Source organism: Ictidomys tridecemlineatus, chromosome 13 (assembly GCF_052094955.1).
Source record: "Ictidomys tridecemlineatus isolate mIctTri1 chromosome 13, mIctTri1.hap1, whole genome shotgun sequence".
Lineage (NCBI taxonomy): Eukaryota > Metazoa > Chordata > Mammalia > Rodentia > Sciuridae > Ictidomys > Ictidomys tridecemlineatus.
Window position 1 is genome coordinate 10,322,967 of NC_135489.1, and position 11,464 is coordinate 10,334,430.

At 34.9% G+C, this 11,464-nt stretch overlaps 1 non-coding gene across 1 annotated transcript; it reads right to left on the reverse strand.

Moving 5' to 3' along the window:
* Nucleotides 1–2,253: 2,253 nt before the first annotated feature.
* LOC144370224 (small nucleolar RNA SNORA42/SNORA80 family) lies at nt 2,254–2,389 on the reverse strand. Its single transcript, XR_013430123.1, has one exon. It is a non-coding gene; the product is annotated as a small nucleolar RNA SNORA42/SNORA80 family (small nucleolar RNA).
* Nucleotides 2,390–11,464: the final 9,075 nt, after the last annotated feature.

Sequence of the window (11,464 nt, forward strand, 5' to 3'; positions counted from 1 at the left end):
GTACCTTTAGAATCAGAACTAAGATAATCTGCAATCTAAATGGCAGTCCTACAATGACTGATACATGGTAAAATAAAAACTCAATTTTTTAATTTAATTTAATTTTTTTAAATTTTACTTTAAAATTTAAAGTAAAAATATTATTTAAATGATCTCTAAACAAAACAAATAGAGAATGTGCGTGGATAGATGTGAACCTCCAAGACTGAATTTATGGTCATGTAACTTCAGTGTCATCCTGGCATCTATCATTTTCTCCAACAGGTGGTACTAGAGTTCTCTGGCCCTCACAAATCTGAACTAGGAGTTGATCCTAGCAGTGACAGTCACTTTGTGCCTTTAACCTGGAAGAGAAAAGCTAAGGTCATTGCTGCTAACCTGGGAAATAGTACTGTCCTGCTGTCTTGCCTTGCCTTGACCAAAGACACAAACACATTGATCATTATACTTCAGAGACTAATATGGCAATGAACCTCACTTATACATTTTAGTGCAGCCATTTCACTGGGTACACATTTGAAAAAAGGTGGGACAGATGTGAAGCCATGGTGGTGAATAAATCAGAGAGTCCATTAAAACTTATTAGAATTGAAAATAATTGTAGCCACCAAATCTTGGGAAGAAATGAATAATGCTAATGACAGTATTCACTTTAATAATTACCACCAGGGATCCAAAAAAAAATAGATATTTGGAATGTTACTGACCAGAAATCATAAATGACCCACCAAGTTTTGTTGCTACTATTTAGAATCTGGGTAAGAATGCTGGAAAATAGAGGATGGAGTGTGATCCACAAGAATGTGCTATTGGTATATGTATTCTGACTGTTGAGGAAAAACAACTTTGAATTCAACCTAGAGTGAGGGATAACCACCCAGAAATTAAGACTCTTATAAGAAAATGATTATAAATGTATTTCAAACTTCAATCACAAATCTATGAAAGAAACCAATAAGAACAAAAAGACTGTGCATAACTCCTTTAGGATCACGGCTCATATTATTTCATGTAAACAAGTAAAATGCTTATTCTAGAAAACTTCTAACAAGATTTTAATCAAATGACAGAGAAATTGAGCTCAGAAACTCTCCCTTCAGAAACACCAATTCTTTTACTTGAAAAAGAAATGGCCTGTTTCTCTTGAGAATACACCTTTTTTTTTTACTTTAAAAAATAATAATAATTTTACCACTGCAAAGTAAGGAAGAAACTTTTATAAATTCTTTAGTCAAAACAAAAGACATCACTGCTGCTTATCTCAGGTTTCATTCTTTCAGAACCCTCCATGATAGAAACAAGGTCCTAGAGATGATGATCACCATGGAGACACTTCCAAGAACTGATTGCAGAAGTTTTCTCGTACTTATGTTGAAAAGGCTTTCATGCCATTGCTGTCTTAACTCTGCAGTATTTTAAGAAATATGTCACTGCTTCCTAAGTTCTGAACAAATAGTCAACTCGTAAGTTAGCTCAGTGTGTTTCCATCAAAGTCCTCCTTGTTAAGGTTGAAATCTTCACATTGTATACACCACTCTCCATTTGCACTGCGACCCTTCTCTTGCTTTTTGGCCTGATGTGCTAATGAAGCTCCCTGAGCCTTCCCACTCTTCTCATTTCTCCAGAACACAGAGAATTAGCTACGTGTACCCAGCACATTTTCACCCTCTTGCTGAGACACACTGCTTCAGCTGTACAGTACTAGATCGTGGTTTGATTATTTACTATTTTTGTTCCTATCAAATGGTGAAGCTTCCAGTTTGCAGAGATCTACGAGACACTTCTTGCATCCAGGCCTCATCCATTTTATTCAATCAGACTAGCATCCCTGCTGTTTCCACTGCTGCTTCAAGCTCTGTTTTCTTCCAAAGTCTTAGTGATATTTCATAACACATTAATTGGTCTCTTCTCTGCACTTATAAAGTGATATTTGTGCTATAAAATAATTTACTGCGATTATATAAATTCTTCTAATTTGAATACATGTAGGTGTCTTCTGTATAAACAGATGGTAAACTCTTACAGTCAGTTTTTTTTAAAAAATACCGTGTTTAACATACAGAAGATGTTCAATAAAATCTTTCTGCTTTGTCCACTAATTTGCTTAGCATGATTTCCTAATTTCTTTTTGTCATTGATTTATCTTATTTTTTTTTACAACCAATTTTTTAATGCTATGACCCTGCACTTGAAACTATTGTGAGGGTATTTTTATGTTCATTCTATTTTATTGTTTTCTTTCTGTTTTCCTCCCACTGTGCAACCCACTTCACTGCCAGCAGCCTGTGGGTACAAAAACCAGGCAATGCTTCAGAGGCACAGTTGGCTCTGGCATTAAACACCGTGAAAGCCCGAAGGGGATGAGCACGCCATAAATCCAAGCCTGTGCATTATTTGGAAAATAAATAAATAATAAAAAGTAAAGATTTAATATACTCAGAAAATTGAAGTAGCTATGAGGATGCTTGACAAGTGAAAGTGTAAGGATGTGGAAATCAACGTAAGTGATTCTGGTTTTAGAAGTATCAAAAATAATAAGACATACAGGAGCAAATTCAACAAAGGAATAATATTTTCACTATCATAACATTTTCAATAATAATTCAATGATGACATTTTCCCACTTACCAGTAAAAAAGTGGCAAAACTAAAAATAGACAACAGACCTGAATGAACTCTTCTCTAACCAGGGATGAAAATTGTCAAAGTGGATACAAAAAGATGACCTACATTTTGAGTCATTAGGGAAATGCAAAACAAAACCACAATAAGATGCTTCTTTACAAACACTGAGTGGGCTCAAAATGTCAGAAAAAACAAGCATTGATGAGGACGAGGAGAAACTGGAATCCTTATGTTCTACTGACAGGTTCATGAGATGCACAGCCATTTTTGAAAACAGCTTTTCAGATCTTTAAACCATTAAACATGAAGTTACCATGTGACCTCCCATTTCCACTGTCACTTATACAAAGGGAATTAAAACTATGCTGCTATGTTTTGAATACAAGGTGTCCCCAGAAGCTCTGTTAATGAAGAAACATTCTGAGAGGAAATGATTGGATTATGAGATCAGTAAGCTAATCAGTAGATTGGGTGATAACTGTAGGGAAGTTGGGTATGGACGGAGGAGATGGGTAAATGGGTTGTTCCCTGGAAAGGTTGTTCTTCCTGAAGTCCCCCTTCTCCTATCTCTCTCTTTTCTCTCCTCATCCCTCCTTTTTCCTTCTTTTCTTCTCTCCTCTCTTTCTACTCCTATTCTCTCCTCCCCTCCCCTCCTCTCCTTTCCATTCCCCTCTACCCTACCCCTCCCTCTCTCTCTCTCTCTCTCTCTCTCTCCCCTTTACCTTGGGCACAGAGCAATGGAGTTGGCTATCCGTGGACAGAGACCTCTGAAACCTTGAATCCCATGAATTTTCCTCCTCTAAGTTGTTCTTGTTGAGTGTTTTCATCACAGGGATAACCAAACTAAAGCCTATGCAAAAATTTGCATGAGAAAATTTCTTCATAATGACTAAAATAGCATTATTCATAATAGACAAAAAGATGGATGAAAGATAAATCACTATTGACAGACAAATGGATAAACAAATTTAATTTGGAAGGTTCCTGATTACTGACTATATAAAATAGAGATAAAGAGCTGATCCATGCTACAATATTCTTGACCATTGAAAACATGCTGCCAAGAGAAAGAAGCCACTTCTACCAAGTTACAGCATGATTCCCTGCAAAGGAAAATGCAGAATAATGATGTCTATGTAGGTAGAGAGTCCAGACTCAGATAATTTATTGGTGGTTGTCTGGTAGGGTAGAAGATAGCACGTAATGACTAAGGACATATCATGTAAGATTGAGATTATGAAAAGTTCTAAATTGACTGTGGTGGTAGTTACATATATCTGTGTTTTATGAACCACTGAATTGTACAATTTAAATGGATTACTTATAAGGCATATGAATTGTGTCTCAATAAACTTTAAATAAATAGGTAAGAAATTGATATTGATTGCATATTTCATAGGTATGAAATATTAACAATTCACAATAACTAAACTGTGGAGCCAACCTAGATGCCCTTCAGTGGATGAATGGATAAAAAAGGTGGCATATATACATAATGGAATTTTGCTCAGCAATAAAAGAGAATAAAATCATAGCATTTGCAGGCAAATGGATGGCGTTGGAGAAGATAATGCTAAGTGAAGTTAGCCAATCTGAAAAAAAAACAAATGCTGAATGTTTTCTCTGATATAAGGAGGCTGACTCATAATGAGGTAGGGAGGGGGAGTATAGGAGGAATAGATTAATTCTAGAGAAGGAAAAGGGGTGAGAGGGTGAGGGATGAGGGAAAGGGCAGGGGATTAGCCAGAACTGTGGAATGTGATAGACATCATTATCCAAAGCACATGTATGAAGATTCTAATTGGGTATCAAAATATTTTATATACATAGATATGAAAAGTTGTGGTAGAGAGAAGTGATGGGAGAGGAGGGGAGGGGATAGGGTGATAGGAAGGATAGTAGAATGAAACAGACATTATTATTAGTGTGTGTATATGTGACTGCATGACCAATATGATTCTGCAATCTGTACACTCATAAAAATGAGAAATTATATCCCATCTGATTCAAATGTATGATATGTCAAGGTCATTGTATTGTCATAACTAACTAAAAAATTGTGGAATATATATATAATAAGAATTGTAATGCATTTTTAATGCATTCCACTGCCATTTATTTATTTATTTATCTATCTATCTATTTATTAAAACAGTAAAAAAAAAAAAAGAAAGAAATGAGTTGAACAGTTTTAAGCATCAAGATGATGCCTTGGCTCCTTGGCAGGTAGAAACCAAGGTAGGGAGTCCAGAGCTGACTGGCAAGGCAGGGACAGAGGGAGTGCATGGAGGTGCAGTTTTAGACTCCTAGATACTTGGAGAGACTCATAAATTCTGGTTTCCAGAATGGAAAGCACAGAGGAATTCATTAACCTGAAGTCTGCACCCACGACAATAGGACCAGTCTTGGGTCAGAGGATCACAATGGGAGAAAGAGAAGCAAAGCTGATCAACTTTCTTCAGAATCAGTGGTGTAAGAGAAAGTCAGAATGAATTAAGCTGAAGCAGAATCTGAAAAGTGACCTGCTGTGTGAGAAGTAATTCACCTTTTCTCCATGCATTGGTGGAATAACTACACCTAAGACTGTAGCTCTGGAAAGGATTAGATCTGTCAATCTCCATCCCACTGAGAGACATCAGAAAATATTACCCCAGGGAACACCTTTGAACAGCCCACCTGAGTAGCTCAGTTGCTGTAAACTCCCCACCCACACCTACATTACCGGCCCCAGGGGTGAAGCACTGCAGAGCTGGCAGGGTGCACAGGACACTCCTGGGAGAGTCGACCCAAGCGAGGAGCATTTCTACCACATGCCACAAAGTTCCGACCACAGTTCCTGCACCAAAAAGTTACATGAAATGAACACATACTTCTCAAAGTACAATGGCCAACAATCATATGAAGAATAAAAGTTGAACGTATTTAACTATGAAGGAAATGTAAACTAAAAGTACACTGAGATTCCCTCTCATGCCAGTCAGGATGTCAGTCATCATGAATACAAATAGCAATAAATGGTGACAAGGATGTGGGAAATGGGGAACTTCCATATACTTGGTGGACATGCAGTTAGTACAGTCACTATGCAAATCAGTGTGGAGGTTCCTAAAAAGAATTAAAAAAGGGTTAAAATATGATCCAACTCTACCACTCTTTGGTCTTTATCCAAAAGACCTGAAATCAGCATACTTTAGAGATGCATGCATGCCCATGTTTATAAAAGCACAATTCACAAAAGCCAGGTTATAGAACTATCCTAGGTATAACTCAAGAGACATATTGATAAGGAAAACGTGAAACACACACACACACACACACACACAAATGGAATATTATACATATATAAAATAGATTATCTCATTTTCAGAAAATGAACACGGAACTGGAGAATATCATGGTAAGCAAAGTGCAGCAGACTCAGGAAGAGAAGTATCACATGTTTTCTTTCATATGTGGAAGCTAGTGAGGCAAACAAAGAAAGGAAGGTATCACAAAGGTAGACAGGGCACCAATAGGACAGAGGAAGAAAAACAGGAAAGGAAGGCTTGTAACGCATGGAGAAGCAATGGAGAGTGAAATCGATAAGATTATGTTATACACATGCACCAATATGCCTATGCCACAATAAAAACCCATCTTTTTGCATACCTAATATGTACAGATACAAAGTTTTAAGTAATTATCTTCACTGTATTCTCTAGAGACTTTCAAATAAAAATTGTGAAGATGTGTTTTTCTCTGCAGCTTTAATTTTTTCCAATTTTTTTAGAGAGGGAAATATCCAAAAGTTAAGAAGATTTGGTTATGCAATACAGAAAACTCAAGAATTGTGAGGTTTTGAATTCAAAAAGCTTATAGGAATTATTATTAAAAATAATTCACATTTACTGAAAAAGAATACCAAAGTGGTGAAAAATAAACCAGTTAATAGTCCTTGGCTGATTCGTTCTGACAAGCACTTCCCCTTTCTTTCCCCTCTGATTTAGTATTGTGCATCTGTAAAATGGTTTGTGGGGGTAGGCCTAAAAAGGGAGATATTTTAAAAGTATATGGCACTTGGACAAACTGCTTGAAAAGGTCACACAGGAGCCAAGCTCTCTGTTGTATCCCCAAGGCCTCTCCCAGAGTCTTCTCATGTTCCTGCCACCTCACTGGTGATAGGCACAGCTTCTTATATATCAGGTTTCAGACCAGTGTCCCCTACATGCAAACTCTCACCATCCACAGAATGATTCTTCCCTGATATTCTCTTCCATTGCCTTCTGCACATTCTTGTGGAATGGATACAAAAGCTTTATGCACACGCATGCATGTCTTCCCTCCTGGTGACTGTTCTGTAACTTCATTTCATTCTTTACTTTCAAAATGACCTTCTGCAAATCATTTAACCTGTTTGTGCCACAGAAAAGTGAGAAATAGATGTTATTTGATTCTGAGAACACTTTGGAGGGAAATTGGTTAATGCAGGTTAAATCACTGCCTGGCCCATTTCATACCTTAGTAGATGCATATGGTGCCACTATGATTAATATTATAAGATAAAATATTCAAATGGAAAAAAGACCCTGGTCAAGATTATGTACCCTGTGACTTTCAGTTTGGCAGAAGTATTTGAATATTAAGCATATTAATTATGCATAAGATGCCTTCCCTTAACATGAATAAAATGCTCAATTGACAATGCTATTATGTTTAGCAAACCTACTAAGTTTATACATCATACACACACACACACACACACACACACACACACAGAGAGAGAGAGAGAAAATCTTCACCACTTCCACATCACATAGAGCATTAATCTCCAGGATACAAAAAACTCAAAATTTTACATCAAAAAACAAACACATAAGCCAATCAATAAATGGGCAACAAAATTGAATAGAAACCTCACAGAAGAAATACAAATGATCAAAAAAAAAAAAAAGAAAAAAATGCTCAACATCTGTAGTAATTAAACAAATTTAAATTAAAACTACACGGAGATTCCATCTCACTCTAGTCAGAATGGCAATTATCAAGAATAAAAGGAACATTAAATGTTGGCAAGGATGTGGGGAAAAAAGTTCACTCATACTTTGCTGGAAAGCAGTATGGCAATGGCGATTCCTCAGAAAACTGGGAATGGAACCACCATTTGACCCAGTTGTCTCACTCCTTCATCTATACACAAAGTATTTAAAGTCAGCATACTACAGAGACAGCCACATCAATGTTTATGGCAGCTCAATTCACAATAGACAAACTATGCAACCAACTAGGTGCCCTTCAACAAATTAATGATAAGGAATTTGTGATGTATACACACAATGGAATATTATTCAGCAATTTAGAAGAATAAAATTATGGCATTTGCCAGTAAATGGATGGAATTACAGAATATCATGCTAATTGAAATAAGCCAGTCCCAAAAAGCCAAAGGCCATATGAGCTCTCTGATATTTGAATGCTTACTGACAACACAGGTGGGAATAGAGGGGAAAGTAAATAAGTTCATTGGATTGGATAAAGTGGAATGAAGGGAATGAAGGGGAGATGGCAATAGGAAATACATCAGAATCAGACATAATTTTATAAATTGGCCAAATTATATTATTATGTTAGGTGCCTGTATGAAAATGTAAAAAATATAATTTGACATAACTTTCCTTTGCTCATATATGAATACACAACCAATGTAAATCTACATTATGTAGAACTACAAGAATGAACTCCTAATTGGAATGGGTTGCACTCCATGTATGTTTAATATGTCAAAAGGCACTCTACTGTCATGTATATCTAAAAAGAACAATAAAAAAGTAAAATTGTTTTCCAAAACCAAAATTCTACTTTTCTGATATTGCACTAACCTTTCAGAAAACATGTTGCCAATGTGTTTAATATTGTAAGAATATACTTTTAATTAAAACGAATTTTGTTACAAATTGTATGAGTATAGCATATATTTTTTGTATGTGTGTGTATGTGTGTGTGTGTGTGTGTGTGTGTGTGTGTGTGTTAACCTCATTGTATCATCTAATATGAATTTGCAAGACAGAGCATTGAATGCTAGAGGATGGGATACATGGAGAAATAATCACTAAAGCATACAAAATTTCAGTTATAAGATGAATAAGTTCTTGCAATCTAATGCACACAGTGGTGACTAAAGTTAATAATACCATGTTTTATACTTGAAATTTTCTCAGGGATTATATCTTAATTGCTCTCACTACACTCATATGATAAGAAAGTGGATGAGGTGTGGGATGTGTTCCTTGACTCCATCTTAGCACCATTTTACAATGTAAATGTCTATCAAATCATACTATATAGCTTAATAAAATACAATTTTTATTTGTCAATTATGACTCAGTGAAGCTGAAAAAATAAAATATATTTACATAATGTATGTAATATCATAACAAAATAAATCTAACATGTATAAAGTATATAGATATAATTCAAAATATGGAAGAATGGAAGAGAAATGTGCACATCCTTGCAGATACAAACTTTGAGTTTAAGTACAAACACTATATGGTTACACACTGACAAGAACAGGATGATAAATCATTTGGAAGAGTGTTCTTCAACCATACTATGTGATGGTTATAGTATTAACAAATATTTTCATAGAAAGTCTCAAAAGAAATAGATCCTCTATTCAGCACAATTAAGTTTGGTTTAAAAATGATTAAAACATTAATGCAATACAGGGCAGAGAAGAACTTTAAAAATACTAAAATATTTTGAAGTGGGGTGTTTTAGTCAGCTTTTTTGCCACTATGATAAAAAAAAAAAAAAACTAGACAAGAACAATTTCAAGGAGAAAAAGTTTACTTTGAGACTCGCGATTTCAGAGGTCTTGGTGTACAGAATATCCCTCAGGGCTGGAGATGAGGTAGGACATCATGTCATAAGTGTGTGGAAGAAAAAAGCAGCTGGGGACATGGCACCAGGAAGCAGAAAAAGGGAGCTCTACTTAACAAGGACAAAATATACTTCAAAGACAGGCCTCCAGGGACCCACCTCCTCAGCCACACCCTACCTGCCTACAGGTACCAGTTAATCCCTATCAGTGGGTTGATGTACTGATTGGTTTAAGGCTCTCCTGACCCAATCATTTGACTTGTAAACCTTCTTGCAATGTCTCACATGGGCTTTTGGAGTTCACCACATATCTAAACCATAACATGGTATATCACAATTTTATTCTTTTTAATTTTCTTTTTTGGGAACTGGTACTCGATTTCAATACAGAAGTGGTAAGCAAGTATGTTTGAATTATGTTAGTTGAACAACGTCTACCATTTTTCAAAATTACAAGTCATTGAATAATTACAAACCAGTTTCTCATAAATTAAACACATCGCAAACTCACTAGCCTAATTATTAATTTGATTTTACTGCTTCATCCTCCTTACATGGCAAAAAAGTTAAAAAATAAATAAATAAAAAGGGCTTCTGTTTAAAATGGGAGCAATCTAATGAGTTGATTTACTTTCATTCCATGTATTCTTTCTGCTCCACTCAGAGCTTCCTTGATGTTTGATTGATGGCTGTGACTCAACTTCCATTTTCTTGATTTTCCTTTTTACTGACTCGGTTCCAGATTTAGCCTCACTGCTCTGTTTTGACAGTGAAATTTGCATACCCCCTGACCACTGACTGCTGATATGGCTTTGAACTTGCTGCTGCATTTAAATTCTTGATCGTCTTTTAGAAAGACACTTGAAGTAATACCAGTAGAACTCCTTTTTTATAGAAAAATATGTTGGCTGTAAAGAAATGAAAATCAAACAGATCATGATCATTGTTTTATAGATTATTCATATTCTTTTTTCTTTAGTCACAAGCACACTTTATATATTTAATACCTTAATATTATTTTCTACTCAACATTCTTCACTTGTCATGCAAAGGAAAATGCTTCCTTACATTGAAAGATATACATTAATTGAATATTTATTTTTTATTCAGAGTGTATCCTATCACATGGATTTGAAAAAAGTTATTGGATTGTTCCTCTTTATTTAGGCTATTTCCACCTGTTACACTTTATCTAATGTTATATAGTTAGTGAACAACCTGGCACATTAAATTTTTTAAAAAGCCTATGCTTATGGTAATAGGTGATTATTTACAAGGTCATTTCCTGATGATAATCTTGTCCAAAGTTTTTGATTAATATGACCAAATTGTCTGTGTAGTATTTTAATTTTCAAAAAGTTGATATCCAGATAAGTTTCAAAACCATTTTTTTTCCCAAATCAGAGTAATGTTTTGCCACAATATTTATTTAAGAATCATTTGTTGTTTGTCCTGGGAATATATAAAAATATCCATTAGTCTCTTGGTTTTTGAAGTCTATTTTTTATCCACAAACTTTTATTTTAGACTCTCATAATTATTGTCTTGATTTGTAAATTAAATTCATATTTAGGAAGTCAGATTTTTTAAAATTTTTTTGCAGGTGCACAGAGAAATTTTTCACTCTCACACAAATAATTGTTTATTAATATGCTTTCTAGAATTTTATGAATTTCTTCTATGCAGTTATGACTTCACTCCAAGTGATATGTATTTGGAGGTAGCATTTGGGTAAAAAATCAAACTCAATTTTATCTGTATATATTCTATCAAATGTTCAAATAATTTTACCAAAGAAAAAGAGATTCCTTTCTACAATGATTTCATTCTATGTACTCCTGTTAACTCTATTGTTGCAGACCCTTTAATTTTACTAATATCTTGACTCACTGAGATTTTATTTCCTACTTTTATCAGTGCATTACAGTTGTACATAATGGTGCAATTTGTTTTTATATATTCATACAGGAACGTAATATAA